General features: G+C 43.7%; 1 protein-coding gene and 1 pseudogene across 1 annotated transcript in view; both read right to left on the bottom strand.

Moving 5' to 3' along the window:
• The window catches only part of AR (androgen receptor), a 146,602-nt gene that overhangs the window by 68,232 nt on the left and 55,346 nt on the right, over positions 1–23,024 (bottom strand).
• Positions 16,786–18,242, bottom strand: LOC120599636 (cofilin-2-like; annotated as a pseudogene).

Below are 23,024 nucleotides of genomic sequence, written 5' to 3'. Positions count from 1 at the left end.
GTGATCTATAGCTTCGATGCAACCCCTATCAAAATACTGATGGCATTTTCTACAGAACTAGAACAAATAATCCTAAAATTTATATGGAACCACAAAAGACCCTGAATAGCTACAACGATCTTGGAAAAGAACAAAGGTGGAGGTATCACACTACCCGATATCAAACTGTAATACAAAGCTACAGTTATCAAAACAGCGTGGTGCTGGCATAAAAACAGACGCATAGCTCGATGGAACGGAATAGAGAGCCCAGAAAAAAACCCCACTCCTTTATGGTCAATGAATCTATGACAGAAGCAAAAATATATGAAGGGTTAAAGACAGTCTCTTCAATAAACGGTGTTCGGGAAACTGAAAATACATGCCAAAGATAAAACTGTTCAACCTTCTTACACCATTTACAAGAATAAAGTCAAAATGGATTAAAGACTGAAATGTGAGACCAAAAAAGATAAAACTGCTAGAAGAAAACATAGGCAGTAAAGTGTCTGACACTGCTTTTAGTATTTTTTTCTGCTATAGCTCCTTAGACAAAAAACAAAACAAAACAAAACAAAAAACAAGAAAAATAATAAACAAATGGGACTGCCTCAAACTAAAAAGTTTTTGCACAACAAAGGAAACCATCAACAAAATGAAAAGACAACCTACTGAATCGGGGAAGATATTTGCTAATGATACATCCGATAAAGGGTTACTATCCAAAATTTATAAAGAACTCACACAACTCACCACCAACAAAAAATCCAATTTAAAAATGGACAGAGAACCATTTCTCCAAAGAGGACATACGGGTGACCAATAGACATGAACAGATGCTCGAGGTCAGTAAGCATCAGAGAAATGCAAATTAAAACCACGATGAGCTATCACCTCACTCCTGTCCGAATGGCCATCATCAGTAAATCAGAAAACAAGTGTTGGTGAGGATGCGGAGAAAAGGGACCCGTCGTGCACTGCTGGTGGGATTGCAAATGGGTACAGCTGCTATGGAAAACAATTTGGAAATTCCTCAAAAAAAATTAAGAATAGTACTACCTTATGACCCAGCAATATCACTTCTGGGGATTTATCCAAAGAAATCCAAAACAGTCATTGAAAAAGATACATGCATCATGCACCCCCCGGTCCATGTTCACTGCAGCATTATTTACAGTAGCCAAGACATGAAAGCAACCTAAGTGCCTATCAACAGACGACTGGATAAAGAAAGGGTGGTACATACATACAACAGAATATAACTGAGCCGGAAAAAATAAAATAAAATCTTAACTGTTTGCGACAACATGGATGGACCCAGTGGGTATTATGCTAAGTGAACAAACCGATGGTCGCCAGATGGGAGGGGGGTTGGGGGCTGGGTGAAAATGGCGAAGGGATTAAGAAGTACAAGTTGGCAGTTATAAAACAGTCATGGGGATGTGAAGTACAGCGCAGGGAATATAGTCAGTAACAACTGTGTGTGGTGTTAGGTGGGGACCGAACTGATCGGGGGTCACTTCGTAAATTATGTGGGTGTCTGACCACCGTGATGTACGGCTGAAACTAGTATAAAATGATGTTGGATGTAACCGAAAAGCAAAAAAGATTGTAGTATCATTACAAATTATAGCAGCCACCAAAACGGATCTCACCCATTATGGAACTACTCTCTTGCTGGAAAGAAATCAGCAACTATTTTTCGAGTGCCCTAATACGTGGCGGACACGGAGAGGCACTCTGAATACGTTGGGGACCCAAAGATACGAATATCACTACGCCCTGTGCTATCTGGTCTAAGGAGATTTATTGTCATACAGAAGAATGGTTACGGAGCCCCATTTTACAGATGAGGCAAATGAAGTTTCGAGTTAAAGGAATTTTCTAGTAAGCGGCAGCATCGCAAATGGGCAAAACCCCCCAGGACGTTGGAAGCAGAGAGACTTGGTTTGAATCCCACTAGTACTGATCGCTAGCCGTGTAATTTTGGGCACATGAGGAAAAGAAACCTCCTTACCATCAGTTTTCTTATCTACAAAATGGGGAAAACAATATCCCAGCCTCAAGGGTTTTGTGACAAATGCATTGGATAATACGTGGAAAAGGGCCGGGCGAACTCAAACTAAATGGTCATGTCTCCCCATTTTCTTACTCACTGCCACTTCCCCTTGGGACAAGAACCCAGGGCATCTGGCTCCCAGCTCACTGAGCTCTGCCCTACACCAAGCTGCCTGCCTCTTGTCACATACTACTGGCTGAGGCAGAGAAGCAGCAGCCGTTGCCGTACCTCATGTGAAATTTGGAAAAGCACTGGAAACAACAGCAGCTCTATCTTTACGGTCTTTTCGTAACTTTGTCTGAGACAAGAAAAACAGCATAGCTTAAGAAATGTGAAATGTGTTCAGCTAAGTGTGTGAAGATTTCAGAAAACCGACGAGATAGGAGCGTGAGAACAGACACCACTTGCATAGCAATGACGTGCTGCACGCTGCACGCTGGCCTAGCGACCTCATTCCAGTACACATCACAACAGATGGCACAATGATAGCAGCTAACGTTTCCTGGCAGTGTTCATGTCCTGGCTGCCACACCAAACTCCACTTACCTTAACCTCGTTTAGACTTTTCGACACGTGAATGAAGTACGCACTGTGATCCCCATTTCACAGATGAGAGCACTGAGGTCCAGAAACCTTAAGCATTCTGCCCAAGATCCCTAGACAGTAAGCGATGGCTGCCAGTTTTGAACTTGTGTCTGAATCCAAGATCAACTATTAGATGATGGTTTCTCAGTGGATGGCAGTCCCCAGTGACTGCAGCCAGAAAGCCATGTGTCTTCATGGACTTAACACACTTCCTCAATGTATGCCCTCTGTCAATCAGTGAGTTACATCTGCTGTACTTAACTGCCACACACAACCTTAGCTTCAAAATGACTGCAACTCTCCTATTCCGGTTTTCTGCTTCCTGTCTGAGCCTCTTCAATACATAGATTACACGGGCCCCTGGAGGAGTCTGCTCTGAAGTATCTGCTTCTGTAACCTCTCTCCTTAAGAGCTTTCAATAACTCCCCATGGTTCACCGCAGTGGCCTGCTCGCTGACGCAGCAGAATCCCCCGAGGAGCTAATTACCAACACTGAGACGTGATCCCACCGCACGTAGCCCACACTTCTCCGAATCTGAGCAACAGGTGAGACCAAAGGAGCCGTAGTTTTATTAAAAGCCTAAGTGATCTTCTTAGGCAGGCGCTGAAACCACTTGGCCCACTGGATACAAATTCAAAACACTGGCTTGGCATTCAAGGTCAATGTCTGGCTTCTTATCTCGCCGCTTCCACGAGCCTTTTGATACGACCTTCCAGCTGGACCGTCCTGTTTCACTTCTCCAGGCGGACCCCGCTGGTTCACGCCCCCGTGTCTTTGCTTACACTGCCAGTCCCTCCGACTGGAATGACCTCGCCTTGTCTCGGACCATCTGTCTCCCCTGCCGCGTCTCATGATTCAGTTCTCGGCCCGATGGGCCATCACCTACCCCGTGAGGCCCTTCTTGACTCTGCATCGCCAGGCAGAATACGATCAGGCCCCCGAATGTGAAGTCTTCTCTCTGAGCACCCATAATGGTTTATATTGTGAATAACCCACGTACGTGTCTGCTTCCCACCACTCGCGCGGCCTTCACCCACGAATTCCCGGTGTCTAGCTGACACGCTGCCTGAGTATCTCCTACTGAATTCTTTCTCTCCTCTTCCACTTACCTTTAAGCCATACAACGAAGTTAGAAAACAGCCATGTTGCCTTTCAAACAGCATCTTAATTTGAAGGCCAAGATGAACCCTAAGCAACTTTCAAGTCCTAATCAGGACACTGCTGAACTACATCAGATAAATGAAAACTTCCCTTCAAAATATACCAAAGATTTTACCGTAGCCATTTGGCCTCGGTCCCTCTCACTTCCTGCCCGTGAATTCCTCCTCCTACCTAACCCACATCCCTCTGATTCTTTTCTCCTTGTCCTCAGCAGGAACAAAGAACTGCCTGACATCCTCTTACCTTGGCCTACATAGCGTTGAAGAAAATGTAATCTAGGATAAAACCCGAGAAGGAAAATGTCATACTTGGCACCTTCTGAACTAGGTAAAAGTCGGGTGGCGACGAGCTGGTGCGCTGTCAGTGTTAGCTAAATATTAATCGTTCGACTCGATGAGCAAGCTCTCTCCGTTGTGCAAAGTGAGCGTTGGGTCCGTGGCACCGTCCTTCCTAGTTTCCTTCTGCCATTGAAGTGCAGAGGCAAGCTGCAGCCAGCCAGAGCCTACTTTCCCTTACTCTTGGCTACTGTCAACTTGACCCGACTGTTGGCAGCGCTGGAATCTGCCTCGCTGTACTAGACCCTGAGTCGGGAGCCTGAGGTTCCGTGATCAGTTCTGACACTAACTGGCGGCATGACCTGTGGGGACGTGACCCCCTGCCCCCCACTTTCCTCATCTTTATCAAACTTTTACTGCACAGCACTTCGGGCACATAAAGCACATTTGCGTGCATTTATCTCTTGGGATCGGCATAACCATTCTGTGAGGCAAACAAGGGGTTCCAGGGAGGTTTGGGGAGGTTAAGTAGCTTCTCTAGAGCAGAACAGCCACGAAGTAGCAAAGCTGTAATATGAACTCTAGTTTTAATTCCTAATCCAGCACTCTTTCTAAGAAACCAAGCTGTCTTCTGGTATCTATAAAACAAGGGGGTTGGCTTAGGGATCTTTAGCAACTATTGTTATGTACAGAATGTCATCAGTTTAAAAATACCTTTGCATTCATTGTTATCCATTCTGTCAAGAAAAATGTAATCAGTAAGTACCACAACCAGGCACTACTAGACAAGAGATGCAATGAATGATGAACGAGTCAGACGAAGATGCCGATTGCCTTATGGAGGCTTCTGTTTTGAGGGAGGTGTACGAAGCAAACATACAGAGTCAAAAAATGATTTTAGATGCTGGTAAGTACAGCAGGGGAAGGGGATACAGACTGACTGAGAAATATGTCATTTAAGCTCCCCAACGCCCCTGCCATATAGAGATTTGCATTAACCCCACTTAGCCTTCAAAACAAGACATGGGTGTTTTCGTCCACTTATCTCTATCCTTTCCTTGAAAGTAGCAGGAAATCCATTTTCTTCACTGTTCTATCCCCAGTCCCTAGCGCATGGTTTGGCTAATGAGTGTCTGTTTAATACGTATTGGATCTACAGATGAATGAGTGAGTGAATGAATGAACGAACCAATGAGAAAACAAATGAACACAGCTTGCAGAACAGCTGGGTCAGTGTGTTCCTGGCAAAGGGAGCTAGAGTAGCCTCAAGTCTCCCCCAAAAGCAAACATCGGCCGCTTGCTCCTAGGAGCAAACAGGCATGGAGAAGAGACAGGTGGGAGCTGGCTTGCGACGGGGAGGACGGGGGAAATATCACGCTACAAGAAGCATAACCCGGCCAGTGCAAAGTAAAATGCCCCCCTCTAAGAAGTCGGTAAGAGAGGACTGCATGTGAGTTTTTTTCTCCTCTCAGCCCTGGAAAGCTATTCTTTGCACTTGTTATGCAACGAAGAAATAGTGATCTGAAATGTGCTGGTAGCTGGCTTTCTGTGCAATTTCAAGGCCGAAATGGACTACATTCTATCCAATGAGGTTTAGAGTCTGGCGACCTTTTACGTGGGCTAAGTCATACTAGGCCGCCTCGGGCCCTGTGCTTCCCTTTCATTCAATGTTCTAGTCACAATGTGCCTAGATGTTTGCGCCATATGCATCTAAAAACAGAGTGCTCTCGGAACACCAGCAAGTGACTTAGATGGAGACAGGGAAAAATCCAAGCGGGAAGGAAGGAAGGAAGATAACAGTTAGCACTTGCCACATGCCAGCACTGTGATACTGATGGCCGCGCTTGCTGAGCAACTATAGTTTCCCATCTATGAATTGGGGCTATTCACAGTATCTATTTACCGGGCTATTTTGTGAACTAAGTGAGCTAATCCACGTCAGGTGTTCTGCAGTGCCTGGCATGTAATATGCGCTGAATAATAAAATAAGCCATCACCGCCGCCATCATCATGAGGATCACCATTACTTATCTGCACTGTATGTTTTAGGTGCTTTCATATAAATTTTCATCATTTACTGTTTCCACAACATTGCATGGTAGAGATGACAGAGGAGAAAACCGAAGCACCATGAGACATAGTAACAACGAGCAGCTAGATCCATTCACTGAATCACACAAGGCCAAAACACAGCCTGGCAAACTAACAACTAGCCACAGATATTCGGAAATCCCGATAGATTTATACTAATCCCGTCTGCAGCTCGGTGCTGGAAGCAAATGTAGTTATATCTTGAAACTCCATTTTTATTCCTTAATAAGCTAGGGGTGGAGGCTAAAAGCTAAACAAACAAACGAAAACCATTAAAGATACTATTTGGGATTTGACAGGGAAAAAGGCCTACTTCTATAAAAGTATAAATCAAAATGGACAGTTTTAACATAAGAGGTGCTAATGCTCATTTATGCTAATGGAATAAGCACATTCTCTACAATGAGCCCCTTGACCATGCTACATGACAAAACTGCCATGTTCTGTATTTGCGACAGGTTATTGTATTTATCAGTCTTCACACTCATTCACAAGGTGGCAACTGAATCCTTCTATGGGCCAGGGACTCAGGAAGGCACAGGCAGTAGACCCTGTCTCTCAAGGCCATCGAAGGCAAACGGTGATTAAAATGGCATTTGAAAGAAAAATGGAGAATATCGAGTGGTAAAAACACGGGGGATGGCATAGCTGTTTTAACAGCTTTATTGAGATGTAATTTACACACCATGAAGTTCACCCAAAGTATGAGTCAATGTTCTTTTTAACATATTTATAGAGTTGTGCAGCTATCGCCGTTATATAATTTTAGAACATCTTCATCGCCCCCAAATAAAACCCCGTACCCATTAGCGGTCAGTCCCCAAGGTCCTGTGAACCTTATCTACTGTCTGGATGGACTGGCCTAGTCTGCACGTTTCGTATAAATGGAATCATACACTATGTGGCCTTTCGTGACTTAGCATACTATTTGCGAGGTCCAACCGTGTTATGGCAAGCGTTAGTACTTTATTCCTTTCTATGGATGAGTAACACCGCATTACGTGGATTTTGGATCTTGCCCCACATTCTGCCACGGACAAGTATCTCAGAGGTTCCGTCCGGTCGCTCTTCAGACGGTGCAGCTTTGGGCGCAGTTTTCCACCGCACTAAAGGCGAGCCTGGCTTCCTAGGAGTTGCAGTGGCATGTTGTTCAGACGACGTCGGGTCAGAGATTGTGCTGGACCATCCTCAGCCTTAAGCCTTCTGCAGTTTACTGATGCATCTGCTTGCGGCATGAGGAATGCCTTAGCCTGCCCCGCACCGTGCTCTCCCTTCCCCTTGTCGTGTACGCCGTGCTATGCTGCACACACCTGCAGACTCCCACGATGCCCCTTCCTGCTGTTTCTTTGCCTGACTCTGGTGTCCTTGTGGTTGCTCCTGGGTGTTGCTCGTCGCCACTAGCACGATAGGGCCTAGTAACTGCCAACCTTCAGGACCTCCACTGGTTTTGACAATGCTTTTAGGTCTCGACTTCTCCATGCTCTGCTCCAGTAATGTCAGTCCTGCGAAGCTCTCCATCCTAATGGCCTGCTTTCCCCATGTGGCGAAACCTCCAAATCAGTGCAGTGCATCTGGGGGCTGGGAGAGTGAGCCGCTTCTCTCGGAGTGACTGTTCTGCTCTACGAGGGGACCCTGTTGGGTTACGGTAGCCCCTAGTCCTTTCGCAGTAAGGAACGTTCACCCTGCGTATGAGCTGGGGCGAGCACAATCAGTGCCCAAGTATTCTAGGCTTAGAACCGCTGGAGCAGAGCCCCCGTGAGTAGAAACTGGGTGGCAGGAGAGATCTCGAGTCCTCTCGGCTGTGCCTGCCCCTCCGGGTGTGAAACTACCCCCCTGGAGTAGGAGTGGGGACACAGGGATCCCTCACCTCCTCGGCCACACGTGCCGGAAAAACAGCTGCAATCACACGGAGCTGTTCTTCTTACCGAGATTTAATAGAGGTTCTTGAATGAATGTTTCTCTCTTTGCTGTATGCCCTGAGGACAACTTCCTCCCCATAGGAATGCTTAGTCCTAGAGCAGAAAGATTGGAAAAGGCTTCACAGAAGTGACAGAAATAATGCTTATTTAAAATTGGTTTGGTCAGGCCGGCGTATGAGCGAGAAGAAAGTTGCCCCCGAGAGGGAAACAGCATGTACAAAGGGAAGTGTGAAGAAGGCTGGAAGTCCCACATAGATGCTAGAGGTCAAGTGGCTGCAGCGAGTAAGCCAAAGAAAGCAGCTTGGACCTGATCCTACAGGCAATGAGGAACCACAAGAGGCCTTTAGAAGGGAGATGATCTGGGCAGATCTGCATTCAAGACAGGCCACGCTGGCTAAGGTCCCAAACAACTTCAAAGGAATTAGATTTAATCCCAGGCTTTGCCAAAGCCAGGGAAAGGAAGGTGAGAACGCGCTTAGCAGCCAAGCCCATGCTTTTCAGTTCTCATCTCTATCAGGACAAGTCTACTTAATTTCTATGAAAATAAATCCACATTTCACACTCCTAACTAAAATCGTTAAGAAAGGAAAACAAACAAACAAGCAAACAGAGAGCTCCTTCGGTTAGAATAGTCACACATTGGTTCAACTAAATATCTAACACGTATACGATTTCTGTTTAACAGAACATAATGCTGATATTTCTCTAAGTAAAAATTAATCTGAAAAGTAAAAAAATGAATCTTTGTTTTAAAACGTGTTGTGTACTTTGCTTAAAGATGCTTCTTTTAAATAAAAAAGCTCTTTTTATGAAACAATCCGGTTAAACGGAATGATCACTAGAATAGGAATCAGGAGCCCAGAGTTCAAGTCTGTTCAAGTTCCCGCAGGAACTTTAGCATCCATTCCTTGTTGGGACTGAATTTCTTTTCCTTCACAGAGAAGAATTCAAAAGATATGAGGAGAGAAATATCGAACTGTGCAACATCTAAGATCCTTCTGATCGCTTACATCCATAACTGAGCCTTTTGGCAAAAATACTCCCAGTACATGATTTCAATCAAACCCGCCTAGGAAGACTTTCGAAGCATGACCTCCAAACTCAGAAGCCATAAAGGAAAAGGAAGATTAACTACATAATTCAAGACTGCTGGACAGAGAATCATATAAACAAAGCTGAAAGATAAACTGGGAAAACGATTTGTAACACACATAACAAAGAGCCAAATTCCTTCATATACAAAGAGCTCCATAAATCAATAAGAAACAGATGGAAAGCCAAACAACAACAAACGAACAAAAGCCAAGAACAGGCAGTTCACATGGAAAGAACTATAAATGGCCAATAAAAATGTGAAAAGATGTTCATGCTCACTCATAATTAAAGAGAGGAAACTTAATGATAAACTATTTTTTAACTACCATACTCGCAAAGATTAAAAAGTTTAATATCTAATATTTGCAGGGTCTTTTGGGGGGGCAGGGAAAGGGGTAACACCTATCAGCAGTCAAAATCCATACTTTTTTTCATCTGACTACTTAACAACTAAGAATTTATATTTGCAAAAGTAGGCTAATAAAAAACTACAATAATTTTAACAATTGTTATGTTTTCTATGTGCCTGGCACTTAATGTATAAATACTAAAGTTTTTAACACGTAGTGTTAAGTCATTAAATCCTCATAATAGTGCTTCGGAATAGAGACATTATCTCAATTTTTTCACAGGAAGACACCAAGGCGTAGAGAAAGTAAGGCGCTCGCTCAAGATCATACAATACGGCACCACATTTACTGCCTCTTTAGGACGTTAATTGTAAGACTACTTTCAATATCACAGAAGTTAGGAAAAAACAAAATAGCCACCAGTATTGGGAAGTGACAAAATCAACTACAATACGATAGTGTGAAGCCTTCCAGAAAATTAAGAAATAGATAGATATGAAAAAGTGTATAAGATCCGTTACGTAAAGAAATCAATTTGCAGAACGGTAACTGTAGCATGATAGCATTTGTGAAAAATATGCACGTAATTACATAAATGTTTTATACGCACAGAAAATCTCTGAAATTGTAGACGAGAAACTGGTCACCATAAGAATGTATTACTTTCATTCATTTAAAACATAATAAAAAAACATCAAGCCAATTTTAAGCATTCTACCAAAAGTTCCTATTTGCTGCTTTTCCTTCCATCAGAAGAGGTATCTTTGAGAAACTAATTAGTGTGACGTATGAAATGCTCTGATACTTAGCTGCAATTCCACTGGCTTCTCTTTTTGGCCTCCCGGACCCCAGGTCCAGGCCCTCAGAAGATTCTGGATGCTCTCGGGACTGGCCCCTATGAATCAGCACGAACGCGTCCTTTTGGGTGGTTGCCTCAAGGTGTTCGGCTGTGCCTAAGGTAGAGGGAGCACCCACGTAAGCCTAAAAATATTTACTAAGAGCCGGAAGCTGCTAAGTCTCATTAGAGGTTAAGGACTTGGCAGAACTAATGAAATGATGAATTCCTCCTTTTCTGGTCTGGAAAAATCTACAGGTCTCCTGTGTTCCCCAAGAGTTCGATGCCCTTTGATTAAAATGATTTAACTTTCATCTCTTTTTACGACCCTGAAATCAACATTTAAAAGTAGTCTAAAAGCAATCTTATGATTTTCAAACACTTTGATGCCTTTTTAAATTTTCTAGAATTTTGGAAGATACATTAAGATTATGTTGTGTAAAAAACAAATTTTTAAAGATTATATTGGTGGAAAATTTGATGTATGTCATATATCAAGTTCCATATCATTGAACGTGATAAGGAAAACACTAAGAAATCGAAATGTAAATTAAGATATAAATATACAATTTCATGCAAGAAAGTCAAGCTAGGTAGGAAACCTAGCAAATTCAATCAAATATAAGCTATCTTTTAATGAAAAACAGGGTAGAATAAAAATGTTAAATTGATAACGTTCAGTGTTGTTTAGATTACAGTAAACCCAGCATAATCACATACTGCTCAAAGGACTTTAAGTTGATATAAACCTTTTTGAAAGGACTATGGCAATACTCTACAGATTCCAAAAGAAATGTATTCATACTTTTTGATCCAGAAACTCAGGTATTGAAATTGATGCTAAGAAATAATTCAACCAAAGCAAGTATTACACACACACACACACACACACGACGCATTGTCGTTACACGCACGATGCATACCACACACATTCACTGTCAAGTTATCCATAATATCTAAAAATGAAAAGTAATTAGATTTCCAACAACAGAAAAATGGTTTAGCACATCATGGCGCATTTACTCTATGGTTGTGTTTTCCAATAGATTTTCTGTGTTGACAGAAATGTTCTATATCTGCATCATTCAAAACAGTAGCCACTAGACGCTACTGTGGCCTTGACTTGTGACTGAGATTGAGGAATTTACTTTTTTATTTTAATTTTAATTAGTTTAAACTCTGATCAAAATAGCCACTCATATTGGATAGTGCAGCTGTATTGTATATTGAAAAACAAAATGAAAATTGTAATAAAAAGGCAAAATATAAAAGAAACAAACCATGATATAAAACTATGTTTTACATAAACGAGATACAAAAACATAGCTACATGGATATAGAAAATAAAAATGGTTAAATATGGAACATGTAAGTTATTTTTGATAGCGTGATAGATAACTAGTGATACATTTTACTTGTTTGAAATCATCTTTCATTATTTTTACAATGTTAAAACATCCTTAAAAGATTCTATCACAGGTTGGAATTTCAAATCTTATGGTACGAAATTCTCGAATACGCATTTCGTGCACTAATACTGATTTATAGAGTCAGCCAATGCAGCGTGTCATTAAATGATCCTAACCTTCTTTGCCACGAGAAAAGAGATAAGGAATCAGACTCTTCCTAAGCTCCTTGTCTTAAAAAATAAGTTGGAAAACATGACATGGTCCACGAAAACCAAAAGCCAGAGTATCTTAAACTACTTCCACTGAAATTACAAGGAAAGAGAACAGAGAGGAAATGATGGTGTTGCTAGGAAGGCCCTTCTGTTGATGAAATAAACAACGGATAGAAGGGTTCGAAGACCTCTTCATCTTAGAATTGGGTGGGAGCTGCTGTGGCTTCTCACCTCCATCTTCCATTTCATAGATACCGAAGGCAGAACTTCCAGGTCCCCCCCTCCGCTAAGCCCACTGGGAACAGCTAGCTGTGGTGAGGGTCTGCCTCGGAGGGTATTTCCACCGAACACGAGCAACGTGAACCCAGATTTACAGACCAGGCCTGCTTCCATGGTGATTCCTGGCCGGTGAAAAGCCTGTGGCCCTGCTGGGCATGGAACCTGAGGACTGGTGTGTCTGGCCAATTTCAATGGAAGGAAAGTTGGGTTCCTGTCGGATCTGGGGTCCTGCACCCAAATTCAGCGTGCGCTTGGGCAAAGTAAGGGGATGCGAGCACAAGGCTAGTGACAGCTCATATAAAATGGGTGTTCAGGTTCTGTCAGTCCCATGGGCAAAATTTGACAGGGTTGAGAAGCCAGTGCAAAGAAGCTTTTAGTCCCATGTGATTCCGTTGCGTGTGGGAGTCCAGCCTGTGAAAATGAAATGGAGGTTCTTATGCATAGTTCTGAATGGGTCCATGAGTCACAGCGGAGACGGAACATCTGGATGTAGAATAAATTGTTCTTTTATTATTTTGACTAATTCTTAACATTTGGATCACACTTTAAAGTTAACGAAATGCTTTCAAATCCATGATTCCATTTGATGCTCATAAACTCTGAAATAGGCACAGCGCTCAGTACATTAACAGCAGCTGCCTCGAGGACCGACCTCTGCCGAGCACTCTGCCTTTCGCGTGTAGTCTCTCAATTGCTCCCCCTAACTCTAGGAAGTAGCTAGAGTTTTAAACTCCCATTTTATAGTTAAAGAAACTGAGGCTCAAAGAGCAGCAAGATTCCTATGGATTCACAACTAGTTAGGCAGTACTGCCAGGCCCCAAATCCTGATGTTCTAATTCCAAGCTTCCACTTCTTTCGAAAGCGTCACGTCTTCTCTTTGCGTTCACATATGTTAATGATGTGCACGAGGAGGCGGCGGAAGCCCTGGGCTCTTTCATTCGCGTTTTATTTATTTGCAATCCCTAGACCCATTCAGCAACATACTGCGCATCCTTTTCTGCTCAGCTACTGCCCAGTTTCAGCAACGGCCCCTCAGATGGCCTCGGTACCTCCAGTTTCACCACTTTGCATCTCACTTCCAAAGTCATCATTTGAAACTCCAAGTCATCCAGGTCACGCGTTTGCTTAAAAGTCTTCTAATGACTTACAGCGCCAAGCCTCAATGGGGAAAAGTGATGTTGGGGAAGAAAATAGTCATTCCACGCACAGTGCCTGCTCTGTAAGAAGTGCTCCGTCTGTAGTAACTTATCTTTTAAAATCCTTTTAAGACTCCGTTCACCAAAGTTAAAGCCTTCAGGGTCACATTCGAGGGCCTTTGTAACCTAACGAGAATATCACCGACTTCCTGTATCCTGCTGAAGCACCACTGGGCTCTTTGCCATTTCCTCAGACTCGGTGTACTGGCATGCCCCGTACCAGCTCCTCTCTCCGGAGTGCTTCCTTCCCTCAACTTGACGTCCTCTGAGAATGTTCCATTATCACCCTTTTCCCTCAGAATTAATTACATTTCCAGTACTTTATATTCACATAAAGTATGACATTTAAAAAAAAAAAAACAACAGCAATTTGTTTAGATGCCCGTGTTCCCCGTTACAGCGAAAACACCCAGAACACGGGAATGTGCCTGAGCTCTGTCAGCAGAATGCCCGGCGCGGTGCCTGGCACGGGGCACCAAGGATCTGTCCGTTACGTTAGCAGAATGACAGAGTGTCACATGTCCAGCTTCGGGCAAATGCGAAGCAGTAAACCTCAGATCTGATGTTTCTGTCCAGTTCGCAAACAGTCTCTGGAGAGATGGAAGGAGATCGTGTGCTCTTCCTGAGTTACCCACCCCTCTGCTGCTCCGCAGCCATGGAGATAAGAAGGGGAAACCCGCTTTTCACAGACAAATACAGAGGCCAGGTGACTATTTCTGAGCCTGCAGGATGGTATGGAACAAAACGGTAAACCACTCAACGAACGCTTTCTGGTAAGATGCTGCGGGGTGGAATGGCCACCCGTGCATGCCACTCTGGGCCTCCCGAGAGTCTGGTCACAATAGGAGTGGAACCATCTAGGCAAAAAGGGCAGGTCATCCCACAAGCAGGCACACACCTTTTCTCACCACTGACAGGTAATTGCGATGATGTCCTCCATTACGCAGGCTCCTGGGAGAACCCCCTGGGAACGCCTGAGCCTGTGATTCTGGTGCTTTCTGATGCACCGAGATCCCTACCAGATTGGTTCCCAGCAAAGAAGGCACTATCCTAATTATTTCTCGATTTCGCTTCACCAGCTCCTAAGGATACAATTCCCTTTCCCATACTGGTCACTGAGGGACTACGCTGAAGGAGACAGTTTCGAAGGGGCCATGACAATTCACCTTGCCAAGAAGGTTCAGAAACCATTCTTCGGTAACCGTCCCCAGGTCAAGCCCACCCCTCGGGAGGCCAACGATGGTGCCAGAGGTGAAAACTATCCAACTAGCAGTATAAAAGGTTCGCAGAAGAAAGAGAAACGTAAAGAATTATTTCGATTTCCTTGAGGGTCAGGACCACATTGGTTCGAGCAGTGGATGACTATACTAACATTAACGTTGACTTGGTGGCATCTTGTGACAGTTCCACACAAGTTGTTATGAGTCGAGAGAGAGGATTTCCAACCCTGGCAGGGAACCTTACTCTCATTCTTTCAGTGGTCTAGATAGCACATTCTCGAACACGGTGGATGCAGGAGGATTCTGGCATACCAACTGATTTATTTGGGGATTTCAAAGAACAAATAAAAATCTATAAAACAGATAATTTCTACATGGATGGAAAAAAGACCCACGCTTATTACTAATGTCGACTCTTGAGCCTCAATAAGTCTGAAGTGAGGCCCAGGAATCTGCATTCCCAACGGGTGCCCCACCGGACTCTAGGTGATCCTGGGATCGCATGTCACAAATCCTGCCGCAGTGTATCTGGGGATCCTCCCAAGCCCCTATCCTTAATCACCCCATACTTCCTAATGGATTCGGCTGCACACGCCAGGGGTCAGAGGGAGTGACCAGTGGAGTCAGCAAACTTAAGAGCAGACTCAGAACAAACACATGTGGATTCCAAAAGCAACCGTCATGCATTGTGAAATGAGTCACAGCATCGTCTCGGAGGATGAGTATATAGAGCATGGCTATGCCTGGCAAACCGATCCGAACCTCTAAGGCCTCTCCCTGGAGCAGGCGACAACTAGAGGCTCAGAGACCCCACTGCAACGGCTTTGCCTAATATGCTCATTTTCACCCCTAGAAGCAGCGCGTGTGTGCGCCCGCACACAGACATACATACGAGCGCAACTCTTAGCCTTCAAAGAGCAGCTGCGGGGTGGCTGGGCGTGCTGGCCCTGTCACTCTGCATATAAGGGCTCTTTTCCCTGATGACCTCCGTATCTACCCTCTCGGGAGTGAACGATGGTGGTTAAACGAGCGCTCCCCAGCCAGACTGTCCAGATATTAGTCCCAACGCTCATCCTTCCTAGCTGTGTCTCCTTCTACCTATCTCAACACCTTGCAAAGCTCTTGAGCTTCGTTTCCTCCCCGTGCTATTTCCTCTCCATCTTTGTGACTCCCCTAAAACATTGTTCTCCTTTCCCAAAGCCGCTCTCCCAAGTCATGCCTGTCAGTCTCTTTCCCTCCTGATAGGTCTCCCTGTGTCCATTCCCTGCGTCATCAGCCTTCAAACTTCAACACCAAGCCTTATCCACATCGCTGCCAGAATTTGCTTTCGAAATCACACATCCGATCACTTTATTCTTCTGTTCAAAAACACATGACAATGTCCAAACACCTTAACCTAGAAATCAAGGTCTTTTATGAAACGGTCCCAATTTATTCTTTCAAACTGAGTTCTTGCTATAGTTATGCATCCTACGTTTACAATTATATGGAACCACTTGCTTGTCTTTGAGCTCTTTCCTCTAGCTGGAATGCTGTTGCTTTTATGTCTCCTGCTATTCAAATCCTAACTATCCTTTCGAGGAAGGCCCAGTTCACAGGCAACCTCCTCTCAACTCTTACAAAACATTATTTGTTCATCTCAAGGCATTGAGCACTTCCTATCTTGGAGTATGGAGTGTGACCCGTATCTTTTTTCTTCTACATTATGTGTTACTTGAAGGAAGAGGCCATGTCTGATTCCCTTTCCCTTTGTATGATCTAGAGAATTTACAACGGTGCTAGGTACAGAGTTAGTTCTCAATAAGTATGTGATGCGAATGGTCAGTTTTCCAGCCTCTGTGTTCCCTCTGCTACAGTAGATCACATTATAGGAAGGTCTACCTACCTAAGGCAAAGTCATATTCTTTTATATTTTTTCGCTTTTGTGTGAAAATGATTTTTATGGGCCAGGAAGAATCATAGTGTTATTAGCAATAACGCCCAAATTAATAATACATGTTTCCTATTACTGTAGAAGCTACATTTCTTTTTTTTTTTTTTTTTTTTAAAGCCACTCTATTTTACGCGCGTACATGGCCATTTCTGCGGGAGGGGGAGTTTCGTTTCAAAAACACTCCATTTGAGGCTCTTTTATATAGAGGTTGCCATCATGGCTGATATTCAGAACATCTTTACTGCTGCGAGACTGACTTGGTACGCACGGAACTCCTACACCTGTTCACTCGATGGAAAACAAAACAGCATTAGCAACAGCTATTTAGCTCTTTCTTTTGAGATACGAGGCTAACTAGGATAAGTCAATGACGCAGCTAGCACAACTTAATTGTCATTCTTTTCGGGGGGTGGGGAGCTAAATTCGTTACCATAGAAGTGCTTTCAATGCATAGTGTGTATATCCGTGCTGCCATATCGCAAAGATAGGCTTGCCGAGGCAGGTGAGGCGTATGAATGCTGGAGCCTCACAGACCTGCAGTCAAGTCCAAGTGTAAATAATACTGACGTTTACCATCTGACCAGTGGATAATACTTTCGAGGCGTTAATCAGCTTACCCTTTGCAGTCTTCTAAGCTGTTCCCGTTGGCAATCACATTCATTGTAGTGCTCGCTGCAAGGGAGGCGTATTAGCAGTTACTGTGGCTAAAGTATGATGGGAAGGCATTCCTTGGGTTCACATCAAAGTAACAGGACCAAACAGTCTAATGTCAATCACTGGTAGGCTGCTGCTTACATGAATCACATTTCCTTCATTCATTTTGTTGGAAGGACCCAGTAGGAAAAGGAAAAAACCAAAACCAAAACCTAATATTATTATAGTGGACCGAGCTGGCGAAATGGAAGATCCTAAAGATCCAGACAGCAACTTGACTGCCATTGTATAAGGGCTTTCCTCCACGTGGAACTACTACGTTTCCTCCCAAATTCTCTCCTAGTGTCGAAAGGTCCTTAACGTCGTCCCAGTCATTTACTCGCCACTCACGTTGAATACCTGTAAATTTCTTGTTACTGACATCTTTAGAGCTGGCATGAATGATCTTGCTTTTTAAAGGCGCACTTCCAGAAGCGCAGAATACAAATACTGGGTCTTCTTTCTTGGACTGCTTTGTTTCGTATGTGGCACTGTACAGAGCATACCAGCGATCGTTTGGAGGGAGCAACTTCACAGAAGATGGGCAGCGGTCCTCTACGGTACCACCAAGATCCGCTTTGCTTCCTCTACGCTTATCTGTCTCTTGTCATTGCTTATACAGAAGAGAACGGCTTTCTTCTTTTTGGGGGGATCTCTTCTTACGTAGAAGGTTTCCTTACTTTCATGTCATTAAAAACTTCGATGGCATCATCATTCACTGTAACTCCAGGAGCCATAGTGCCTGCAGCTGTGGCTGTGCTGGGGGCTTGGACTCAGTGGCAATGGGGCAAGCAGGAGCGGCGGGAGGGCAGCGGCGAGTGCACGCCCATAGGGAGTTGCAGCCGGAGAGGCGGCACCCTAAGCCTCATTTCGCAAGCACGTCTTCAAAGCCGTGTAGGTGATTTCCATTATGAAAGGCAAAAGGAAACTGAGGCACATGAGATTTGATAAATGCCTTGTCTCAGATCACATATTAAATGTACTAGGATTTTTTTTTATTGCTGCATAAATTCTCACAAATGTAGCACTTAAAATAACACCCATGAATCATCTCACGGTTCTGTAGGTCCGAAGTCCTGGTGGGTCGAGCTGCGTTCTGTGCTCGGGGTCTCACAAGGCCAAAATCAAGGTGTCGAGCTGACTGCTCTTTTATATGCAGTTCATGGGGGAAATTCACTTCCAAGTTCACTGGCTGTTGACCGAATTAATTTCTGAGGTCCCCGTTTTCTTGCTGGCTGTCAGCTGGAGATCATTTCTACAGTCCACTGTCCACGTGGCTGCCTCCGCCTCCAAGTCACTGGTATACCAAATCTCCCCTTCAAATCTATCTGGTACCACGTAAATAAAAGTCTCTGATTTCAAAGGGCTTGTGTGATCAGACCCCTCTTAAAAATCAGGGATGCCATATAACATAATCTAATCATGGGGATGAGACAGTTACAGGTTTTAACACACTCAAGGAGGAGGGGATCACACGAGGACTGGGTCGCTAGGGTAATTTTAGAATTCTGCCTACCATGGTAAGTGATCAGTGAAGCGAGGCTTTTCACTAGGTGGGACATACTTTAAAAATATAAAAATTCGATCTGGGTAAAATACATTTGTATTAAAATGGAGTGGGTAGACATGGTTTAGCTTACTCTAAAACAGAAAGAGAAATATGAAATAAGGATCATCCTTTCTAGTTATATATTATTCATGGTCATGTAAAAGGTCTAGAGAAAAGTTTAAAGAGATGCTGGCCCTGTCTCCAACTCAAGTCAGTAGACTCAGTTCACCCATCTGCAAAATGAGGTTGGACTGAATCATTTACGAGCTGCCATTCATTTGAAACAGTTGATGGTTCTACTTCTCATTCATCGCTCTGTACTATTCTTCCGGGTTAAAGGTGAACTTTCCAAGAATCTGTATTTGACGATAGGAACTGAGAAAGTGAAACCAACGCAGGAGTCAATCACAGAAACATCTGAATCTAAAAGAGACTTCTTTTATTACAGTTTTCTGCAGGTCTGTAAACAGTAGAATAAATCTCAAAGTACCTACCATACAGTGAGACTTTAAAAAGTCTCCTTTCTGAATAATTAAATAACTACATTGTTGACAGCCCGCTCTATATACACTTAGTATTTCCTACTGCAAGTGAATTTCAAGCATCAGAAGACAGGTTGGACTGAGGAGGTGGCCTTTAAGATTTCCTTCGAACCTGAAATCCTAAGATATAAATACAAGATCCAAGATCCGAGATCCATAGCTTTGACTACCAATCAGCTTACAGACACAGGAAATTATTTGGGAAATAAAAGGGGTAAAAATGTGTTTCTGTTCCCTGGTTTATGAACAAATGACGAGAAAAAGTACAGATGATTAGCTGCTGCATAACCCCTTAGCCTGTGTGCTTTACAGTCATCTGGCTGAAATCAACTTAATTCCCTTTAAAAGCGCAAGAACTTACACCCCAAACTTTAATTACTAAAAATACGAAATTACATATTTGTATCCAAAAATATCGTATATACTGTTAGATAAAAACAAACAAACAAACAAACAAAAAAACTGAGGCCCAACCCTCCTCCATTCCTCTCCAGAACCCACTTTGAACAACTTGAAGTGAATTCTGCCACAGCTTTTCTATGCACATAAAAACATATGCAGACATGTACATTCGAATGCATGTACGTTCGATTTTTTTTTTTTACAAAAGCCAGATACTAAACATACTGATTTGAATCTGCTTTCGTCCCTCAACAATATAGTACGTCAGTGTATGCAGATCTGCCTGATATAATGGCCGCATAGTATTCCATATCGTGAACATACCATAATTTAACAATTTCTCCAGGCAATGACATGAAAAAATCATGTTTCAGACAAATAAAGTAAATAAATAGAACCAGTTCATCGTTAAGATTTGTCATTTAGCTTCACGCTTCTTTTGAAATAAATTAATCAGCATCGCAAAATCTCTAAATTTAAAATTTATAGTTCTAAGCAGCCAAAAAATGCCTTTAAAATTGTGTTCACTTGTAAAATAGTAAACTGCATGGACTTCGATTATTTTTACTGTAGAATAAATACATATCGAGCACCTTTTTGGTGCCAGGCATGGGACTAGGCACAAGAGGAGAGAGACAAGTACAGGTTCAGAAACTAATAAACACCTGTATTTCTCCTCAGGGGTCTTACACTCTAGTAACTAGAAGACAGACAGAGGCTCTAACATTCGAACACAACGTTAATGATTTATAATTTGCTCAAAGTGGGCTTTCTGAAATAAGCGACCTGAATCTAGTTCCCTAACCAGCCCCTTCAATCGAACCCAGTCTCAGAGTCTCGTTTCAGTGGTAAAATCACTATGCCATGAAACTCTCCACTGGGCATCCTGCACTTCCCATGTAACGAAAGGACCAAATGATTTCCCACTGTCCCGTGCTCTTATGAAGTATAGAGTAAGTACATGATCTACGCTGCTAAAGGACGGTATCTACACAGCACCATTACCTAGATAACGTAGAGCTGAGACAACATTCACTAATGCCACAAATAGGTAAAAAGCCGAGTACAAAGGAGCAAGTGATGACACGCATACCACCCACTTCCTTAACTATAAATAGCCCTCTTCTCTAATTAATACCCATTTCTAGTCTATTTGGGTACTTCCTCTGGATAATTCCCTTCATATCCCGCTTCCTCCCTCACTTATCTATGAACAAGGAACATTTCATGAGCTCCACTGTCGCAGGTGGCCAGTGGCTATACGTTGGGCAGCGTGGATCTAGACTGAGCCCTAGGATTCTCCTCTGTTCATTACACAGGCAGTGAGGGAAATGGCTGCTACAGAAATGACCATCCTGCTTGCGTGGGCATCACAAGAGAACATGCTTTGCCTCGGACTTTGCCTTGAGTAGAAAAAAGGTGGAAAAATTGAGGTGAGGGAGGGGATGCGGAGAGACCAAGAAAAAGGCTGTGATTCTAGTTGGAGCCAAGTAATTCCATATTACTAAAATAATATTCGAAGTCATGTTGTACCTTCTTATAGGTAAACTAGGCAAAAGACCAAAGACTAGTTTTCAGATCAGAATTAAAAACTAACTGCTTCGAAGTGTCGGGGGTGGGGAAAAATAAAAAAGCAATGAGTGCTTATTTAAGCAGTGGATTTTCAGTGCTTTTTGGACTGCCGTCCCTGTGACACACTTCTTTCCTCATCTCTGCATGTGGCAGTGCCGGGCGATCTCACATCCATTTTCCCCTTTCTTCTCAGAAGAACCCTGAGGAATAATTAAGATGACTAGCCCCATCTCAAAGATGAACAACCTAAGGCTCGTGGGGAAGAAGTGACTTGCCCGAGGCCATAAACATTGTGGTTACGTTGGTAGTCAAGGCATCTGGGACACTGAGATCTTGTACAAGCGTTCTGTGCCTTTGATCAAAAGTGCATTTGGTCCGCCAAGACGATTTTTATCCAGAAAGAACGCATATGCCGTTAACCATGCGGTGGATGGATAATTCTATTTTTCCTCTTCCAGCCGGCCCTGCTTGAGCTCATCTATCCAAAAAGCAAGGGATATGTAGTTTCTACGGCGTGACTAGCAGAACGCTCTGCGTAGGAGGGGTGGGCACTCACCTGGGAAGCGGTTACTAGGCCAGGGAGCAGAGAGCCGTGGGCCACTGTGAGCTGCCTGTTCTGCAGTGGGCATCGAAAACCTCTCTGGAGAGCCTGTGTGTCAGCTTCTGTGAAGGAGCCAATGGTGTGGCTAGAGTGCAAATGAGAGCAGGGCCGGGCCGTGCTGACGGAGCTCCCGTGGCTCACGACTGCTCATCTGGGGCTCCCGGTGTTACACGTCTGTTCTTACTACAAGCGCCTAAGACAATTTTTTTATACTTAGCTATGCTCCTAAAGGTTGAAAAGGGCAAACGCAGATACAAAGCAAGGTCATGGGACCTTAGGGAACGCTCCAGAGCAGGGATGGGCAAACTACGGAGCGCATGCCAAATGTGGCTTGCTACCTTTTTTTCTTTTCTGGAAAGTTGTACTGGAACACAGCCAGACCTACTTGTTTATGTACTGTCTATAGCTGCTTTTGTGATACAATAGCAAAGCTGAGCAGTTGCGACAGACGCCACATGGCCCACGAAGCCTAAAATACCATCTGGGTCCCTGTGGAAAAAGTTTGCTGAGCTCTGTTCAAGAGAGGGTGCCGGAAGCTTTTCCCCCATGCCAGTAAAATGACTTTTGGAAGAAGTTGCCATGCTGAGCAGACTACTTCCTAGCCATGTAATTTGGGGCAAGTCATCGACCTATCTCTCCCCTGTAAAATGGGTGTGATGTGGATGTGAGGTCCAGTATGAAACCGAGCCATACTTCAGTGCATAAAATGACGCTTGACACACGGTACCTAGAGAAAGAACCAGAACGACTGCTCTTAAAGCAATCATTACGTTTCAGTGCCAATTAGGGGCCACAAATTTGCTTGAACTGCCTAAGATCCCTACGTGTGACTATTCAAGTGAGATTTCTGAAGGAATGATGCAACTAGTTTCTCCAGAGAAACGGCACATACTGTCTGGTGCTCACTCATCTACCTATGCTTAAAATGAGTGTGCGAAGATTGTGTGGCTTGATAATCTAATTATCCATCTGGCTAGCCTCTTCCAGGGTTGCGTGGGCAATGTGAATACACACAGCCTGAACACAGGCACGACCCTTTAAGCAGATTACATGTTTAAAGTGTTTT

This window comes from Pteropus medius, unplaced genomic scaffold (genome assembly GCF_902729225.1).
Source record: "Pteropus medius unplaced genomic scaffold, Ma_sr-lr_union100, whole genome shotgun sequence".
NCBI classification, from domain to species: Eukaryota; Metazoa; Chordata; class Mammalia; order Chiroptera; family Pteropodidae; genus Pteropus; species Pteropus medius.
This window is presented reverse-complemented; position numbering and strand designations above follow the sequence as displayed.